The sequence below is a fragment of the Cheilinus undulatus genome, linkage group 5, assembly GCF_018320785.1.
Source record: "Cheilinus undulatus linkage group 5, ASM1832078v1, whole genome shotgun sequence".
NCBI classification, from domain to species: Eukaryota; Metazoa; Chordata; class Actinopteri; order Labriformes; family Labridae; genus Cheilinus; species Cheilinus undulatus.
The window spans coordinates 10,688,488-10,703,904 of record NC_054869.1 but is presented as its reverse complement, the minus strand read 5'-3'; the positions used below and the strand labels follow the sequence as shown (position 1 = coordinate 10,703,904).

The window sequence follows — 15,417 nt, the reverse complement described above, 5'->3', positions numbered from 1 at the left end:
AGAGCCACCTCATCTCCACTGCTTTGTCTGTTTCTGGGTTGACTGAATGTGAGTTTCTGACTGGATTTCCAGTTGGATGACCACCAACCTGGCTTAAAAAGTGGCTTCAGTCACCAAATGTGTGACACCCCTCAGACTTCGTCCAGTTCTTCATACTCTCTTTGGTTTTGATCTCTCTCTGGTTCCCATCTAGGGCTCCCTCTCCTTGATTTCTCTGGTCGACCTTGTGCTGTCAGCTCTGTGCATGTTATCTCTGAGGATAACTCACAAGTGCAGTGGAAAATGGTGAAAAGGACACGTGCACTCTGCCATGCCTAGGCCTCTTTGCCTTAGGGATGCTGGGATAATGGTCTGACCTGCAATCAATGAACATGCATGAGTGTGGGTGTGCTGGTCTATGATGACCATGCAGTCAGAGGTCGATCAGCTTTGCTTAAGGCAATGGCCTTGACCATGGAGCAGCAGGCTACCACATGCAAGACATGGATATTCACTTACAATCGCACTATTTCTGGAATGAAATTCTGCAAATATACAGTAATGCATGAACATTTTTACAGCCTATGCCTGCATATACCCTTTGCATTGAAGGAATGCTCAATCACATGTCATTTCACACCTTTGGAAGCATGCACACATCCAACCTGCTCCTCCCACTCCAGCGCTCTAATCAAATCACTCCAGCGAATATGCTCTTTTCCCCCTGCCAGCCACATCCAGACAAACAGAAAGCCCACAAACTTTCTTTGTTGTATTTGAAAGCTCATTAAAAAGTATTCACTGCTGTACGATTTAGCGCTGTAATCAGCTCTGAATAATAGAAATGGTCGTATTGACGCCTGCAGGCAGCCGCCGTACTGTCTCATTTCGCAACAACAACCTCTGGGCGTGTGAATGCAAAACATTATGACGCGCAAGCACGCCCACACATACACACCGGCTCCCTCTCGTCTTGGCTTCTCTTGCTCGCTGTCAGTCTCTCAAACACTCAGAGTGAATTCTAGCTTAGGGAGCCCGCCTACCATGCACCTAAGGGGGCTAATTGTCCGGTACGGCTCATTCCCTCCCACTCGCTCCGGCCTCTCCTTGGCGCTGGTCTTTGTGCAAAGGAGTTCAGGAGTTCACGCTGTGCCCAGAGCCTTGCATCAGCAAGGTGCCACAGGGCAGAAAGGTTACACCTAGCTGGACTCCTATAGAAACAACCTACACACCTCGATGGGTGGGGGTGAACGGGATGACAGTAGATGGAGAAAAAACAGGCCTGAGAGGCAAAGACACCACCGTCTGTAAATATTAAAGGATGGTTTGGGTTTATGGACTGAGGCTTTACAGATAAAAAAATCTTATTCAGGGACATTTTTATTTTCACAGCTTTCCAAGGAGACTTGCAGTTGTTTGGGGTGGTTTTGTAGTCAGTTCTCCTTTCACCGTCCAAACATTTACAGCCACAATTAACAAAAGGCAATCTGTACCCTTTCTACACACAACTTTTCACACATTTCACTCCCTTAAGCTCCCTGGCTTCTCCTGTATTAGCATTTAGATTCATCCCAGTTTACAATGTTTCTCCCATTGTGTGTTTGTGTTCCTCTGATGTTGTGTGTCTCTGGCTCTGCAGTGAGCTCACAAACAGTCTGTGTCAAGTCTAGTAAGATTTTTTCCAGACCTTCAACTGAGAAATGCCACATCCACAAACTGAGATGTTTTGGTAGGAGCTCACTAGAAATAAGTCAGATGAGGCAAGAAGCACCAGTTAGTCATTCAGACTAAACAATCCCCAGGTTAGTCAAGTTGTTTTGAAGAAAAACAACGTTTCCATGTGTGTAAGAACCTATTTTTTTATCAAGTTATGACTGGGACCAGGCTATGTGCTGCTTTCAAAGGCTACCTTGCAAAAGCTTAACGCAAGGGCTGTAGCTGCATAAAAAAAGATTAAACTCTATTAACAGACTCTACCACAGGGGTCAGAGGTCAATTTGTAGTCCAAGCTGTATGGGTCAGTCACAGGCTTTATATAGTTAAAACACTTCATATGAAAAACAATAAACAGGCAGGACTTTATCTTACTACTATAATCAGTGTCATGTCTGTCTGTCTGTGTTGATTTGCACAGCACACCGTTGCTCCAATTCTTCGTGATACTTCTCAGAAAACTTCCTGGGTATACTGGTTCGAAAATGGTGCCATGAAAAAATCATAGATATGTATAGACTTTCTATAAAATCCCAAAATATTGCACCGAGTCATCATTCAGGAACTTCTGCTGCAGTTTCATTTAACTCAGAGTCAGATGTTGGGGCCTGGAATGATGTCACACCTGAATTGAATACGTTTAGTTTGCAAAAATATCGTCTGCAGCAGCCCTAATTGAAGATACTCTGTTAACGCTACCTTCACTTGCATCTTCAGAGGCATACACCACTGATCAGATGTTAATAGATGATAATGGGGCCTGAGATTGAAGCTGATTTGGACCAGCAAAGATGACCACAGAATAAAACATGAATGAAAGTTCAAACTTAGATTTCAGTGCCTGAAACGGTTCTCTTGCTCTCCTTTGCTATTTGTCACCTCTCTTTCCCTTCCAACCCCCTTAGGAGGCATAAACCCCAGGTTGGGGACCACTTGTTTTAGATAATCCAGCTAATCTTGTTTACAACCTGTCAGAAAGGCTTACTGCTTGAATCTTATCAGACACTGTGGTAGCTATGTTAATGGGCTTTTAGATCTGTGTAATTTCTTCAATGACAGCAATGTTACACAGTGGCAGCTGGAGCATTGATCTCTAGAGCAAGACTGCAGTTTCTACCAGACGGACCTGGATGTACATCTGAATGCGTCATATTGATGCAAATCATGGAAACTGCCAGTAATAGAATAAGCACTGCATTGCAGTAATCTAAAATTAACAATATTTTAGAGAGTAGACAGTTTCTTGGCACACCAATATGAAACTTTTCCTCCTAACCATGGTCCTTCACATCCCATCTCCACAGAGCCTGCTCATCTGCTTTCAGCACTGTGTAACTTTATAACAAGCTGCAGTTCTCTTGTAAGATGCATGCCTGGCTTTACAAGAAGCCAGTTAAACTTAAATTGACCTTCAATTTTTACTTTATATATTACTGCTAGGGGCTGCACGGCGGTGCAGGGGTTAGCGCTGTTGCCTCACAGCAAGAAAGTTCCTGGTTTGCTTCCTGCTCAGGGCCTTCCTGTGCAGAGTTTGCATGTTCTCCCTGTGCATGCATAGGTTCTCTCCAGGTACTGTGGCTTCGTCCCACCACCAAAAACATGCTCGTTAGGTTAACTGGTGACTCTAAATTGGCCATAGGTGTGGGTGTCCGTCTCTTTATGTCAGCCCTGCGATTGACTGGCGACCAGTCCAGGGTGTACCCCGCCTCCCGCCAAATGACAGCTGGGATAGGCTCCAGCCCCTCTGCAACCCCCAACTGGTTAAGCAGTGAAAAAAATTGATGAAAATGGATGGATGGATATTACTTCCACTCCCGTTTAGGATTGTGGCTCTTTGTGATTTAACTCTTAGGAAAATCAAGGTTGAATGCCATGGCTCTGAAGGCATTTTTTGAAATGCCAGGGTAGATGCTCCTCAGCTGAAACTCTGGGGTTTAGCTGCTTTTTAAGTCAAGATATGCTCATTGGTTTCTTGGTACACGTGTCATTGTCTTAAAAAATTGTGGCCTGTGGGCTGAATGAGTTAAGCTCAAATTATCAGAAAACAGAGACATGTCATGACACTTGTCAATCATTTTCACCAAGGTGAAAATAGAAGGATGCTCCTCGACTTGAGTCATAAATAATCATTTTTTCATGTATTTATTCTATTATGTTGGTGCTCTAGGTCAGTGGCTCCCAACTGTTTTTCCTCAGGACCCCCTACTCATATCTAAGAAAAGCTAAGCCCCCCCATGACCCACTTGAAAAAAATTAAACATCAATTCTGATTGTTTTCATTGACAAAATCCCAAAATAAAAGACCTACATAGAGATGTTCTTGACAAAAGATCTATTTATAAACTATCCATTTATATGATGTTGTATTAGGGCCATTCTAGAAAAATTATAATAAAGAGGATCTGTTATTTTCAAGAGGAAAACTCCAAATTCTCAAGTTCAAATAGTTATAAATGTATGAGAAAATATATATGTTGTTTTTACTTTAAAAGTTGTAAATTTACGTAAACCAGAAGGTAGAATTTTTTAGACTATAAAGTTGAAAATCCAACCAATGTCTTCTGCTCAGTTTCTTGTAAAAATCTAACTTGAACACTGTTGTAAATTTATAATTTTAATGACTTGACATGTTTGCATTTCTAGAGTCAAAATTTGGGACTTTTTGAAACTTGGAAAGTTTTTTTTTTCTTTTAAATTATTGACTTTTTAAACTCTGAAACACTGAGTTTGATGTCTTGTATGTACATAACTTTATAATCTCAATTTTTTTTTTTTGTTCCAAAACTTGACTTTTCTTTTTTTTTTTTTTTTTTCAAAAAATTGACAGATCATCTTCATTCTTTTTAATCTTTTGGGTTGGCACCAATACATTATGGTTCTAATCATGGTTTGAAACACATTAGACAGGGTCCCATACCCATCTGAGACACCAGGTTGGTAACCATTGCTCTAGGTTACACAAAATCTAGATCCATCTGCTGTAAGGTGTCTAAAGACTAATTTGCCCTTCTCTACTGTTTAAGAAATGAGCCTATAGACCTAATATTTATAGTAGCTGTCCCTGATGTTATAGCAACATTATATAAAATAGGAAAATAAAGTGGAACAGTCAGACACAAGCTGTCATAACATGGATTTCCTTTCAGGCAGCACTTATGTGCTGTCTATACTTAAACTGTGAGGAGTGCAGCAAAGAAGAGTCAGTGAGCTGAGCTATTCAACATTTATGCATGCAAAGGACATAATCTGTCCTTAAACTATTGGTCAAACAAGAGCTACAAAAGCTGAAGCTGCAGAACAAATTCCAATTTTTTGGATATGGACATTTACACCTGTTGTAATGACACATTTGCCCTTTTTATTCTTTCTCTTGGCTGTTTTAGTTTCCATTTATAAGCTGTTCAAATCCCTGGAAGGCAAGCCAAAGCAGAGAGAGGATATAGCAACAGACTCTTTGGCCTGATTCAACCACTACTTATAATGCATGCACCCTTGAGCAAGGCACTTAACCCAGCTAAAGTCAATGTGCTCAGTGACTGAGAGAAGTCTGGAGACAATGACAGACTTGAGCTTCTGGTTCTGGGCAGTTCCCAGTGGCCAAACTTAGCAGACTGTGGTTGCACTGGGCAGCCTTCAGGAATGAACGTGCATCGCTGTAAAAAAAAAAAAAAAAAAAAAAAATGCAAAGCAGTACATTTCTGAAGCATGTGCTTGTGTGTGCATACTCAGCAGGAGAAAATCCTACCCCAGATGAAAAAATGTATAAAAAAAAAAATCTGCCAACGACAGCCTTCGGATCAGTTGGCGGAATCAACGGTCATCAGCTAAAAATGCACCTGGCAGACATACAGTGCAGACAGATATTAGTTGTGACGTCAGTAGAAGTGAAAGGTGAGAGCAGAGAGAAGAGAATGGCGTGCCTTGAAGCTCTAACACAGGGTCTATTAGAGCATGATTGGGCCCATTAGGAGCGAAAGACGATATGCGAACCGTAAGCAGCGCTCCTCCAGCTCGGCTATGCATTAACCACTGCCCACTCTCTATTTTGTTGAACACACGGGCTGATCGATGGCAATGAAGAGTGAGGAGAGGAGGGTAGGAGGTGAGGAGGAGAGAAAGAGGTCCAGGTTTACGGGAAGATAAGCTGAGATCGATAGATAGACAAGGACTGCTGCTGCGTGCAGGGAGAGGATGGAGGAATGCGAGATGCAGCAGATTTACACTCGTTCACCTCATCAGAAGTGATGGAGGGGAGACTGTGAGTGTTTCTGTGTGTGCCAGGAAACTTAAGTAAGCGTCAACCACTGCTTGTACGTTAATATATTTACAATTGGCAGCAGAGGCTTCCTGTATGTTTACTTCAACAAAGGTAATGAGATTCTCACAGAAAGGCCATTACTCAAAGGATGCTGATGTGATTATTTACCCTAATCTCCTTTTGAAATAATGCAAACTATCAGAGCTGACTCTGAATCCCACATATCATGCTCATATGTCCAATTCACTCTTCTGTGTTTAACAGTATTTTTAGCCCCTCTGCTTAGAAATTTCAAATCCTTTCTTTACGTTTTTGGCAAGTTAAGGAACATGTTATTGGACAACCAGAAAGGAGAGGGAATATTACCATTAGACCTCTGAAATTAATGTGAAAAGGCTTTTCAAGAAGGAATAACAACAACAACAAAAAAGGACCATGTCAGTCACTTACACCAGTAAGTAATTCTGTTCAGAACAAGAATTGAACTGTACATATTTTTCCCCATTCTTTTAGATTTTAACAAATACAGAGATAAGAAATGGAAAAAAGAATTGTATGCAGGATATTTTTGTGCATGAACTTTGAGATGGAATATAATAGGATGGGATAGAATGGAGAGAATGGAATGGGATGGGGTGGGATAGGATAGGATAGGGTAGCGTAGGAAAGGATAAGACAGGACGAGATAGGATAGGATGGGACGGAATGGGATAGGATGGATATGATGGATATGATGGGATGGCATGGTATGGAATGGGATGGGATGGGATGGAATGGGATGGGGTGGGACAGGAAGAGGGTGGGATGGGATGGGGTGGGGTGGAGTGGAGTGGAGTCGGGTTGGGTGAGGTAGGATGGGACAGGAAGAGGGGGGATGGGAAAGGATAGAATAGGACATGATAGGATAGGACAGGATAGGATAGGATAGGATAGGAAGGACAGATGGGATAGGATTGGATGGGATGGGACAGGGTGGAGTGGAGTGGGGTGGGGTAGGATGGGATGGGGTGGGTTTAGAAAGGATAGAATAGGGTAGGATAGGATAAGACAGGACAGTACAGAACTGGACAGGATAAGATGGATAGGAAAGGACAGGATGGCATAGGAAGGGATAGGATGGGTAGGATGGATAGGATGGGATGGAATTGGATAGGATAGGATAGAAAAGGAAGAGACAAGACAGGACAGGATAGGCCAGAATGGGACATTAGATGGTTTAAAAAAAGTGTAAAATGATACAACAAACTTCACTACAACATGAAATGATACAATGAAATTTGATATGATGTGATACAGTGTTGTCCAGTATGATGCAAAATGATACCCTTGTATGCTACATGATATAATACCACCAAATGATACATTGTCATGATATCGATCAAAGATTATGATGGGATACAGCACAGTGCAAAACAATATGATCTGATATGACACAATATGATTGGGGCTGTCAGCATTAATGCATTAATTACAATTAATTAAGGCCCATAATTAATGCATTTTAACTGCAAGGTCTCCCTGCAGCCACAGTGATAATAGTAAAATTAGTACTCCTTAATGTCTCATTTCACTTTAGAAAACAAAGAGCTCAGTGGATAAGTCAATAGCCATCTGTACCTTGTGCTATTAGACACTTTCCTTTTTATTTGTTCCCTTATTTCCGCTACAATCCATTACAAGATCCTTTTTGCTGTTCATGTCACAATCTTTAATCTACCTAAAGTTCCTTATTTTCTTTCAAAATAAAAGCAGGTCTGCATCCAAACAGGATGTCAATATTCCTTAGTTTAAGACACTGGAATTACAAAATGAGGATATTAATTGTACTTAATTAAAGAAATTCTTCAATTTATCACAATTAAAATGACAAAACTGTTTAACAGCTACATTATAAATCATGATACAATATAATGTAATAGGTTAGAAAACAATACGATACAATAAAACTCGATACTTCAAGACTGTAGAATGATATGGTATAGTTACTAAACTTATAAAATAAGAAGCTTTTACAACATGCACTTTATCATTCTCTTATCCAAGCTAAAATGAAACAGTTTGAGAACAGGTCTGTACAGCAGCAGGATAGATCTGTTGATATAAACATTTCAATATTAATATACAAATGTATCTAAATAGTAGTACTTATTAAAAAAAAAAAAAACTAAAGGTGTTTCGAAATTTGCAGACAAGGTCACAGATGTATGCATTTGTCTGAATAAAGCAGTCTAGCCTAGCAGCCATGTCCATGAATAATAATTAAGTGAATAAATATTCACTGTCAGTATGGTATATTTTGCCCATTAAAAGAATGTTTTTATGCACATTAAATGAATATATGAATTTTTTTGATGTTAATCATCACTGTTGAATGATAAGCAAAACAAAATAGAGCTAAATGGAAGAGACAACATTGATTAAATATTGAGTTTGCATCAGTTATACAGACAGAAATACGGGAGTGAAGTTTTAAAGATGGGTGAAAAAGTATCCATAAAAACTTCACGTTAAGAAATGAAGCTCTTTTCACTTTATAAAGGTCTGTTCCACTCTGCAGCTAACATATGCAAAGGTTTGTCTGCTGTTAGAGAATTTACAGCAGCAGCCTGTGTTGTATTACACCAACCTCTCAATGCAGGGCTGTGTTCGTGCTCAATAAACACAGCCACTGTGATTGGTCGTGTATCAGGCTGTGCCGTAAGTGCAGTACATTTATTTGTGCATGCCAGACACCTGTCACAGTGCCTTGATGTACATAACCTCTGCCGCCATCCTTCTCCCACTTTCCTCCCCCTCCTCCCTCTCTATCTCTCTCCCTGTCAACTAACCCTTTCTCCCCCTTGGTTTTTCCACCACAGGATCTGGGAATCTGTGATGCCACCCTGTCAGAGAAAAAGCTATTTATGATCGGCAACCAATATCCTCCCAGAGATAAACACAGTGTGAGGGTGAAAGATAGAAAGGTGGGGAGAAAGGGAGAGGGGGAAAGATCCAGAATTATAAGAGAGGACAAGGGATAACTGTGTTGTGACAGTGTGTGAGACAGAGACCCACACACCTGCAGAAAAAAAAAAATATGGATTGAGGAATAAAGCTTCAATGCCTGAGGCTTTTTTTCAAACCTCAGTGTTTATGTGTGTGTCTTGGTTGTCGTCGTCATGATTTTATGTGTTTAAGTGCCCCCTCTATCCTGCCTCTGGGTCTCTGTTTCTGCAGGAGGAAGTGAGGATATAAAAGCTTCTATCACAGGAAATGCACACAGAGAGACAGGTTAGTCAGTCCAGCAAACAGCTGACGCTTTCAATAAGAGGGCATGAATTAATCAACTTTAGAAGCAAGTCCCTTAAGAATCAGGCTTTCACTTGACTTTCAATAAATGTAACTTTCTGTGAAAGACAGACTTGCTTAAAGTGCACTAAAATCATAGAGAGTGGAAACTATTAGAGGAAGCCAGAGTGATGTCAGCCATATGCTTACTGAAGGGGAATCTTGAAGCCAATCTGCATATGCCGACTCAGAATAACCTTGGATCATTTGAGTAACAGACAAAGTGGCGGAGCTGAACTGGGTCATACCCACAAATTCCACATACTCTGCCTGCTCTGCATTCTGGGTATGCACAGCAATTTCTTCAGTCAAACAGGCATGATCACGGGAAAACTGTGAGTTCATGTGGGAACAGTATGTAAGCAACTGTTTACTTGGTCTTTTTTAAAGGTCACATATTATGCAAAATGTGTCCCTGGCCTGTCCACAATCCCCCCAAGAATCAGAAAAATTCCCCAGCTCCCCTTTCTCCACCTTTCAGGAAATGTGTGAAACAAGCAGTTCTCAGATTTTCCCCTCATGATGTCATGTAGGGGGGGGTTAGCACCACCCCCAGGTTCGGTTGGCCCTCTCTGCTTGGAGGAAAGTTCCGCCCTCCTCTCCTGATCCTCCTCTCAGATCAGGAGAGCCACATCCATTTTCTGAGAGGGGCGGAGTCACAAAGCCCATTAACATTTAAAGCTACAGACACAGAAACAGCTTGTTCTGAGTAGGGCTGAAACGGAGGGGGTTTTAGATAAGCACAAATCCAATACTGGATTGGTTTTTCAGCAAAAAACTTCACAGGCATGTTTTGGGGACCTCTGAGACTAATATAAACTTGTCTTAAAGGGTAAAATATGTCACCTTAAAGTTCATTTGCTATTTGATTTGATATCATACAGACTTGTATTTCAATGCTTATAGACTCAATCTTTAAAACTTTGCAGAGTAGATAACACGAATCCCATCCTTCCTCCCCAGTTACCCAAACCTTGTATGTACATTATTCACTCTTCTAGTAACTGCTCTCTTCTGCTTCTAGCTCCAGGCGTAATATGGCCGCTGACTTTGACTCACCATCATGATAAAGATGAGGTGTGAGCCTCCACATTCACACCATTTCAAAGCCATAACCTTCAGTATCTTTCCTAACAAAATGCTCTGAAATCCAATATCCCAGCCTAATTCGACTTTTTCCTTCCCTTTTCTCTCCTCTTTTTGTTAGCTCCCTTCTTATCTCCCGGCTCTCACATCCCTCTGGTTGTTCTCTTTGTCTTGCTTGACAATAATTTCACTCTGGGAGTACCTGAAAAGGCCTGTAATTTCTGCATCCTGTTTTGACAACTGCCACCTCCCGAGCAAATTTGATCTCTTCCCTCCTCATATTCTCCCTCACTTCTTTTGATTCTTCAATCATTTTGTTCCCACCCCACCCCTTCCATTTTTGCCTCTTCCCTTCTGTTCCCCCTTTATTGACTGTCAGTGTTGCTGTTAGCAGAGGAACTTTTTTGAGACGGCAGAAATATTGTGCTGTGTTTTTTTCTACTCCTCCCTTTGTTCTGTTTTTACTCTTACTTGTTTTTCTTCTCCTCCCTCGCGCGTCTGTGTGATTTCTCCTTAATCTCCCGTTCACTTGTTTTGCCTCGGTCTTCCTCGTGAATGTTGAATAGAGACACTCGACTCAGATGAAGGTCACATTGGGCTAAAGGAGAGAAAAAAAGAAGAGAGGGCTAATGAAGGACGGGGGAGGAACTTTGTGTGGGTGCACATGTGTATCCATGTGAGATTAACAAGACGGCTTTAATCATTATAATGTCTCTTTCTGGGAAAATCACAACAAAGACTATGCTCTTTGGATACAAAAATACAGATAAAGATGCAAGTGCATGGGCTGGGATTCAATATGATTGCATGTGATTTTAGGGTAACAAAAAGCATCATCTCACAGAAACATTTGAGGCATGATTAGATCAGATTACAGCACAGTGAAAATCAGCAATCAATACATAGACTGTTAAAGAGAATGAAGTGATCAATAAACACATGAGCATGTAATTTCAAGTATAATTTTAATGTTCCTGTTCAAAAACTGATTTAAAGAACCCTAAGGTATAAAACAACAGATGCATACACACAAAGACACACCTGAACCCTTAAAGCGCACTCCCATTGGATCCATGCTCCACACTGCAGATCACATGACTTATAGCCAGTTCAAGCCGGTGTGTATCCCTGGTTTGTTAGTGTGTTGGGTCTAAGATTCATGTCAACATCAATGGCTCACTAATCACAATGAGAGCGCCGAGGGCCAAGCAGACTGTCAGTAACGTATGGGCCGGCTAGTGTTACACAGAGCAAGCACACAAAGGCTCCAGCCAAACCTCTGACACCGCCATAGTTCATCCTCTGCCGTCAATAAAACAGACCCTGAAAACTCAGACACGCACCGCTCTGCTCCATATCGACGGGGAAAGCTTTGATGTCCATCATGTTCACTTCATCGATCGAGCACGTGAACCAACATGTAACTATTACAAAGAGGAATGTAGACTTCAAGGCAAATGAAAGTGTAAAGTGTGATGTGCTCTGTGGTTAAAAGAGTAAAAGAAAACAATGAGATCAAACCATACCTTTAAATCGACCCAATACACAGTGCAATTATCAAACTATGAAATCAAGCTGGGCACATGCCCATTAACATGTAACTCAGTGTTCATTTTGAAAAATAATTTCCAACTTGGACACTGATTTGAAAATAATTATGAAAATTCTTAACGTTTGGTAAATATTTTTTGTCTCTTGAATTCACCTGTATCATGTGTAATGTCAGCCATGGAGGAAAGAGAAAGAAAGTCTGTGAAGTATGCTAAAATTTCACGCCAGAGGTGCTTATAGCCCATGTTAATGTTGTCCTTTAACCATTTGACCTGGTTTCTCTTTCCAGTTTCCAACTTTTTCTCTGCCCTATCTCCAAAGCAAAAGCAACAAAGCCCCAAAATAAATATTCAAAAACCTCTATGTGGCACCAGCGTGCCTCTGGCTTTCATTGGTGCTGAGGCAACAATGAACACACGCCTATTTCACACACAGTCTGACTGTTTTTCTGAGAAAAAAAGAGGGATCCAGACCCTGCTCTTATATGTTAAGATGAATCGCTGACAACCTGTGGTACAGCATACTGCCTCCTGTATGTTAGAGCACTGGTTCCCAAAGTCAAGGGTTGTGGGCTGAAAGTCTTGGAACCCCTGTGTTAGAGAGCTCCATGAACAATGAGCCAAAATGCCCATCTCTGCCCTAGGGGCTTTTTTTGTGAAATGCTGCTTAACCAAGACAAAGTTAAGTACTTCCAGAGCAATGCTAGGTTGAAGAAAGAGATGATACATTAAAGACATTTCTATTATTTGGTGTATTTGTGTAGTCAGCCTTAGGCTAGCCAAACACTGGTGAGGGTTCCCCATGTGGTCTCACAGAATCTTGAGTGATCAATCGTGACTTTTGGATAAAAACAAACATGGAGGAAGGTTGAATTCTTGGCTGTCCTAGCATGCTTCAGCTTTGCATCGCAGATGGATTGGCCAGATTCCATGTCTGTCATCATGAAAATCCATCTCGCAAAGCTTCACTTCAATAACAATGGCTTCCACCAATGTAGCTCGGATGTAGCTATGGTATAGTGGCAGTTCTTTCACAGCTGGACCACGTGTCTTTATTAAAGATAGACCAAAGAACAGTAATGAAAGCTTTTCATGACGGAATAGATATTTTCGCCCAACTTTCTTTGGTATGAACTTGCAAAAGTTATGGGCAGGGATTAGCTATGTAGCTATGGCCACGTTTTGTTATTAAAAAGCCACATTTGAAGCTTCTAGTGGCAAACAAGGGGTTTTTGAACTTCTCCTGACTGACCTCAGCAAGAGTTTTATCCACCAGCAAGGCCCACTGTTCCTGTCTGATGAGCTCAGGTTACTACTGGAGCTGCACATGCATTCTAGCAAATGTTGGCCCATAAATCAATGTGACGTTCATCCAACCATATTCTGAGAATTTCCTGAAAAGTCCTGCTCTCCCCAAATGCTGGGTATGGGAAGTTTTCCAGATGAATGTCAAATGTAACCATGCAACAGGTATAGGAAACAGTCTGGCGTGTTAAGTTAGGAATGCTTTACAGTTGCAGCAAAATCAAATAATGGTAGAAAGACAATTAAGGTATAGATATCTTTATGTGTGTGAGCTGTTATGAATCTAACATCCATTTGGTGATGCTACCAGTCTGCTGGCTCTCATTGGTTTTTGTGAGTATTTGGTCGTCCAACTTTAAATCAAAAATATCAAATGATGATTCAAGGCTGGGGATGCTCAGAGAAATTATCATTTGTGACCAATCTTGACTCAGGACTTGACCCCTTTTCGTCAGAGGGAGCAAATCTAGCCTAAAGTCGGGTCTGCATTGTGTGGTATGCAGCGAGCCTAACTGAGACTCCACAATCTTTACTGCTCTAACACATGTTGGTACACAAGACATCCACCCACACATGCTCTCACACATATTTACAATAAGCATCCAGGCGATTAGCTCAAGAAGAGCAGGTTTAAACTGTTAGTCATTGCTGATTCACAAGCTGCTGGCCAGCTTCCACACAGCCTCTCTATGAGCTGCCTGTCAAACGCACACAGCCAGCAGCTGGAGGTGTATAGTGTGTGTATCTGTGGAGGTTGTGTATGCAGGTGTTCTTGAAACCTTCTTTTTAAACCAAAAAGGCCCTCTGCTTCTCAACCCCCTTCTTTCTTTTCGGCCTTGAGTTTGTGCGTGTGCAGAGATTTGTTTAAAGACGTGCGTGTCTCTTTATGTGTGTTTGTGTGGAGCCTTGCAGGGTTTTGGCTGCTGTCTCCTCCTGGATGAAGCCAATGGAAATCTGAGGTCTGGATGACTTACTTATTTAGGAAAAATCCACCAGAGATGGCCCGTATGCTGCCTTGCTGTCACATAGTCCTGTGTGCTCCTGTGTCTGAGTTCATCCAGCGTTATAGGTAGCTCAGCCAGCAGCCTCAGAAGTATTATTCATTTTGAAGGATTTTTTCGGCTTTGAAGCTATTCTGCTGCTGTTAGAGCTTCACCAGACAGACCGTCAGTTCAGTCCCAGGTGAAGACGTTCACTGAAGGGTTAAACGCTCCACCAGAAGCAGCTGGAACACACATACACAAACTCTGAGCTTATAAGGTGTTACTCATAGCCGTGAGCTTCCTCATTAAGTTTAAATCCACTTTCCAGCACATTTAATTAAAATAACTTGATTTCGGAGGACCTGCCGTCAAATAGGGGTTCAAATTTCCTTTTACAGCATTTTATTTTCATGCAAGAATGAGAGGAGGGTTGATCCTTTCTTTTGGTGTTCTCTGCTTTTAGAAAAGGGAGTCAAAAGCAGGATTTATGCTCTCAATGGCCAAGAGAACCATAAAGGATTAAATGCTCTTTAGAGGTGGGCACAGTTTATCAAAAATATTTGTACTAAATCCAATTGAGTCAGGGCATTCCTTGACTCCAGTATTGAATATCAAACATTTTTGATGTTTCAGCTGCCTCCACCAGTAAACCTGCAACAGCCAATGAGAGTGAGCTGACCAGGAAACACCACCAACCAGATGATGGGTACTTCAACAGCTCACGAATATGGCAGACGCAACCATGCCCCAAGCCAAGAGGAAAACTGAGACCAAGCTTGTTGACATACTATATGGACAAAAGTATTCAGCCGTTACACTACCAGGGACTGTAATGACATGGTATTCAAATACATGTCCTTTAGTATGGAGTAGGCCCCCCTGTTGCAGCTTTAACAGTCTTCACTCTTCTTGAAAGGCTTTTCGGGTGGGTTGTGCCCACTCATTCTGTAGAGCATTGATGAGGTCAGGCACTGATGTTGGGTAAGAAGGCCCGGCCCGCAATCTCCCTTCCAGGTCATCCCAAAGGTGCTTGATGGGATTAAGGTCAGGGCTTTAGTCAGGTTCTTCCACATTGAACTCATCAATGTCTTTATAGTCCTTGTTGAAAAAGAAGAGGGCCCTCCCCAAATTTTTGCCACAAAGTTGGAAACATAGCTTTGTCCAAAATGTCCTGGTATACTGAAGCATTAAGATTGGCCCTCACTGGAGATAAGGG

At 41.5% G+C, this 15,417-nt stretch overlaps 1 protein-coding gene across 2 annotated transcripts in view; it reads right to left on the bottom strand.

The window, feature by feature from the left end:
- The window catches only part of sema4c (sema domain, immunoglobulin domain (Ig), transmembrane domain (TM) and short cytoplasmic domain, (semaphorin) 4C), a 211,860-nt gene that overhangs the window by 136,729 nt on the left and 59,714 nt on the right, over positions 1 to 15,417 (bottom strand). For both annotated transcript variants that reach the window (XM_041787078.1, XM_041787079.1), the window contains one exon: positions 10,835 to 10,961. The gene's annotated coding sequence lies outside the window, so the exon portion shown is untranslated. The remainder of the gene's footprint in view (positions 1 to 10,834; positions 10,962 to 15,417) is intronic.